The sequence below is a fragment of the Pteropus vampyrus genome, unplaced genomic scaffold, assembly GCF_000151845.1.
Source record: "Pteropus vampyrus isolate Shadow unplaced genomic scaffold, Pvam_2.0 Scaffold55, whole genome shotgun sequence".
NCBI classification, from domain to species: Eukaryota; Metazoa; Chordata; class Mammalia; order Chiroptera; family Pteropodidae; genus Pteropus; species Pteropus vampyrus.
In genome coordinates, this window is record NW_011888836.1 from 284,164 (window position 1) to 290,028 (window position 5,865).

The 5,865-nt window shown below is 32.1% G+C and overlaps 1 pseudogene; it reads left to right on the forward strand.

The window, feature by feature from the left end:
* The first annotated feature begins 1,662 nt into the window (after positions 1–1,662).
* LOC111739892 lies at positions 1,663–1,785 on the forward strand (annotated as a pseudogene).
* Positions 1,786–5,865: the final 4,080 nt, after the last annotated feature.

Genomic DNA, 5,865 nt, shown 5'->3' on the forward strand with positions numbered 1-5,865 from the left:
GGAAGTACAACCCTTACAAGGGACACACCTGGAGTACCCACCTCATGTAACCAGGGAGACTGCACCACTAGGCTTCACAGGACGTCTACTACATAAGGTTACTCTACTAAGACCAGAAGATATTGCTGTCCTACCTAATACATAAAAACAAACATAGGGAGGCAGCCAAAATGGGGAGACAAAGAAACATGTCTCAAATGAAAGAACAGAACAAAGCTCCAGAAAAAAACTAAATAAAATTGAAACTAACAATCTACCGGATGCAGAGTTCAAAACACTAGTTATAAGAATGCTCAATGATCTCGGTGAGAACTTCAACAAAGAAATAGGAAACTTAAAAATGGAGATAAGAAACATAAAAAAGATCCAGTCAGAAATGAATAATATAATAATTGAAATAAAGAATACATTAGAGAAAATCAACAGTAGATTTGATGAAACAGGATTGAATCAGTGATTTAGAAGATAAAGTAGGAGAAAACATCTGATCAGAATAGTAACATGAAGAAAAAATTTTAAAAATGAGGATACTTTAAGGGACCTCTTGGACAACATCAAGTATTCCAACATTCACATCATAGAAATACCAGAAGGAGAAGAGAGAGAGAGTTCAAGAAATAATGATGGAAAACTTTCCTAACCTGGTGAAGAAAATGAACATATAAGCTGAGGAAGCACATAGAGTCCCAACCAAGATGAACCTAAAGAGGCCCAAACCAAGACACATCATAATTAAAGTGCCAAAGATTAAAGACAAAGAAAGAATCTTAAAAGCAGCAAGAGAAAATCAATTAGTTACCTATGAGAGCACTTTTACAAGTGTGTCAGTTGATTTCTCAACAGAAACTCTGCAGGCCAGAGGTATTGGTGTGAAATATTCAAAGTGATGAAAAGCAAGGACCTACAACAAAAATGACTCTATCCAGAACAGCTATCATTTAGAATCAAAGGACAGATAAAGAGCTTTCCAGACAAGAAAAAGCTAAAGGAGTTCATCAATACCAAACCAGAATTACAGGAAATGTAATCACTTCTTTAAGAAGAAAAAGAAGGAAAAAGAAAAGAATAACAAAATGGCAATAACTACATATCTATCAATAATTACTTTAAATATAACTAGATTAAATGCTCCAATCAAAAGATAGAGTGACTAAACAAGACTTTTACATATGCTGCCTACAAGAGACTCACTTCAGATTAAAAGACACACACAGACTAAAAGTAAATGATGAGAAAAGATATTTCATGATGGACATAGAGGGTATTGTGCTAAGTGGCATAGGTCAGATACAGACAAATGCCATGATTTCATGTACATGTGGAATCTAAAGAACAAAATAAAATGACAACAACAACAAACAGAAACAATCTCATAGATACAGAGAATATTTTGAGGGTTACCAGATAGGAGAGGGATGGAGGGGTAGGTAAAAAAGGGGAATGGAATTTAGAAGTAAATAATGGTAGTTACAAAATAGTCATGAAGATATAAAGTATAGAAGAAGAAACTTAGTCAATGACATTGTAATAACTATGTACAGTGGCATATGAGTACTAGGTTTATTGAGGTTATCACTTTGTGGGTTGTATGGCTGTCTAATCACTATGTTGTACTCCTGAAATATAATATTGTATGATATTGTGATTAAAATTGCATAAAGAGTCTACAGCCATGCTACCCTGAACAAACAAGCCCAATCTCGTCTGATCTCAGAAGCTAAGAAGGATCGGGCCTGGTTAGTACTTGGATGGGAGACCACCTCAGAAGACCAGGTGTTGTAGGCCATAAAAAATAAAAAAAATAAGAGATCATAAGCTGACAAGTTCCTTGCAATATGTGAGGTCAACCAAGGGTTGCCTTGCCTAAAAAAAAAATGCATAAGGAAATAAAGAAAAATCAGACCACTCAGGTATATGTAAAGAACAGCTAAAAAAAAAAAAAAGAAGAGAACTCTCAAACAAATCAGTACTCTAAATACCAAATTCTTACTTTAAGAACTTGAAAAAAAAGAGCAAAATAAACTCAAATCATGCACAAGGAGAAAATAATACTAACAGCAGACATTAATAAAATGGAAAAGTTAAGAACAATAGTGAAAATCAATGAGACAAAACTATTTATTTGGAAAAGTTATTAAATTTGACAAACCTATAGGAGAACTGACAAAGAATAAAAGTGAGAAGATGTAAATTACCAATATCAGGAATAAAATAGAAAAGATATCAGTACAGTCCAAGTAGACATCAAAAGAATGATAAGGTAATACTATAAACAACTTTACATGCATAAATGAGAAAACTTAGATGAAATAAACCAAGTCTTTGAAAAATGTAGATAACTACCACTCAGCAAATATGAAATAGTTTATTGGAAAAATTTATAACTATAAAGGATATTGAATTTATCATTTAAAAACTCTCAAAAAAGAAAATTGAGGTCAATGTGGTTTCACTGAAAAACTCTACAAAATGTTTAGAGAATTACCACCATTTTTACACTATCTCTTTCAGAAAAATGAAAGAGGAAGGAACACTTCCCAATTCATTGTATGAAGCTATTATTACTCTGATACCACAACTATCAAAAGACAGTACAAAAAAAAGAAAAGAAAACTACAGACCAATAGATCTTATGAATGTAGATGCAAAATCCATTAACAAAATATTAGCATATAGAATTCAGCAACATATAAAGAGGATTATATACCATGACCAAGTAAAATTTATTCCAGGAATGCAAGCCTCTTTCAATTTTCAAAAATTAATCACTGTAATTCTACATATTAAGAAGCTAAAGTAGGAATATCACATCATATCTATCTGTAGAAAAAGGATTTGACAAAACTCAATGCCCATTTAAGATAAAATCTCTCAGAAAAATAGGAATAAAGAATAATGTCCTTCACTTAATGAATAAAGGAAATCTATAAAATATCTACACGTAACATTACACTTAAAGGTGAAACACTGATGCTTTTTCTTTAAGACTGGGAGGGCAGTGTGAGAATATCTACATTAACCACTCATCTTCAACATAGTGCTGGACATTTTATCCAGTTCTATAAGGCAAGAAAGTCAAGGTTATCTATCAGTAATGAACATATGAATTCTAAAATGGAAAGACTACCATGCCATTTAAAATCATCAAAGAAAAACAAAAAATATATATATTCGACATTTATCTTAAACTTATATGAAAACGACTTTATGTTAGATGCTTAAATATAAATAATAAAAGACATTATGTATAGAATTTGTATGCCAAAAATTACAAAATGTTGATGAAAGAAGACAAAGATGATCCATATAAATAGAGAGATGTAGCATGTTAATTGTTCGGAAGATTTGATATAGTGAGGATGTCAATTGTCTCCAAATTTATATATAGGCTTATTGTAATCCTATCAAAATCCTAGCAAGGTATTTCATAGACATATAAAGATTACTTTAAAATTTACATAAGAAAATGAAGGTAAAACCGAATATTTTTCTGATAGAAAAGAATAAAAGAATCAGACTACTTAATTGCAAGATTTACTAATAGCTAAAGTAACCAAGATAGTGAGTTATTATCAGAGGGATAGAAACATGGTCAATGGAATAAAATTTAGAAAACAGAAATCAACCCACATAAGTATTTCTAACTGATTTTTAACAAAGGTGTAAAATAAATTAAATGGAGAAAAGAGAGCTTTTTCAATAAATGGTACTAGAGTAATTAGACATCTATAGATGGAAAAAAATTCAATTTAAATTTCTCACACTATAAAAAATTCACTCAATATGCATTATGGACTTAAAGGAAGATGTAAAACTATAAAACTTTTAGGAAAAAACAAGGAAAAAATCTTCACTATCTAAGACTAAGCAGAGTTCTTAGATTTAACCCTAAAAGCATGACACATAAAAGGAAAAATGATGTAGACCTAATAAAAATTTAATTTTTTTTTTGCTGTGTGAAAAACACTTTTAAGAGAATGAAAAGGAAGGTATGGATTGGGTGAAAAGAATTGCAAACCATATGTATACATACATATATATGTGTATATGTGTGTGTGTGTGTGTGTGTGTGTGTGTGTGTGTGTGTGTGTGTGTATAATATTGAGATAGCAAGTAAGCGCATAAAAAGATGTTCAACATTTTCAGCAATATGGAAGATGAAATTACAACCACAATGGGTTCTCTACATACCTATCAGAATAGATAAAATAAAAAAGAGTGACAACGTCAAATGCTGGTAAGGATGTGAGAAACAGGATCACTCACACATTATTGAAGGAAATGTAAAGATTTGGCAGTCAAAAAAATAATAGTAAACTGTGATACATCTATACCAAGGAACTGTATTTGCAAAAATCTGTATGAATCTCCAGAAAATTTTTCAGAGTATGAAAAGCCAATCAACAAAGTTACTATATAATTTATGATTCCATTTACAGAGCAGTTTTGAAACGTACACATTCTAGAAATTGAGACCAGAATAATGGTTGCCGAACATTAATAATAATGGGTTGAGGCAGGAAGAAAGTAGATGTGGCTAAAGAAGGCGACATGAGAATCCTTGTGATGAAAATGTTCTGCATCTTTACTGTATCAATGCCCATATACTGGTTGTGATATTGCAATATAGTTAGTCGAGATGTTAGCATTGGAGAAATTGGGGAAAGAATACATGAATTCTCTCTATACTACTTCTTAGAACTACATGTGAATCTATAATTATCTCAAAGCAAAAAGTGCCATTAAAAAAATCTTTAGAAAGCCTAATTCCATAAAATTCTTCCATTACAGCCTTACATGTCCCAATGAATTTCAACTTCCTAGCATTTTTGCAGAATAAATTGTGCTTTATTTGTATAACTATGATCTTCCACCATTGATGATAAGCTCTATGAGGGTAGCCACTATAGCTACTCCGATGATCATTGTACTTTCAGTTTTATGCTTGATGCATAGAAGGCACCCAAAAAATAATTATATTTGGTTATCAATTGCCATTTAATCAATTTAATCAGTTAAAATTTAATTGTCTTATTTTTCTACTCAAAAACATCCCTTTGTCTACAGATAATGGGCAGACTTTCTGAACAATCCAGAGCTATAGAAATCTTTTTCTTTCAGCTGCCCAACAGGCAACACTATTTTTTATAAGATTCTTCTTCCCATTATGTCCCCAAATGCAGTTTTGGTCTTAGTACCCTTTGCACAAGCTTTTTTTGTTGTTGTTTTTTTCTTTCTGAAATGATAATACACCTCCAGTCTATTTATGCAAATCCTCCAATCCTTTAAGGCTCAGTACAAATCCCACCTCATCCACAAGACCAGATTCCATTGATCTCTTCCTTGGAGAATTCTGCTACATTATAATGTAAGTTATCATAAGTGGTTTCTTTCCCTGCTTTCCTGCTTTACTAGTTGTCTGTCTCTTCGTGATGCCTGTGTGGAGAATATATGAATAACTGTGGAGGGAGTTCATATCTGAGGATAATGACATGTTATTTCAGACAGCTAAATAAAAAGGAAATCATGTCCCTGGTTCAGGGCTTTCTCAATCTACAATGTTTCAAGTAAGAAAGAGCTATTTTTGCAGCCTTTACCATACAAGATATGAAAAAGGGAGTATGGTTATTAGTGGGATAGAGATGGGAGAGATTTGGATAATAGTGTCTCTAAAGCCTTAGGCCGTTAATTTGTCTTTTCTTCTCCTTTGTGTAGGGGTATGGGTAGAAGAATGTTTAATATATCACTCTATAAGGACTTGCCATACCAAAATAATCTCTCTTGGAGTTTAGGAATAGTTTCTGAGAGAACGCATGGTCCCAGTTTATAATCTGCAATTAGATATTAAATGGCCCTTAGAAACTT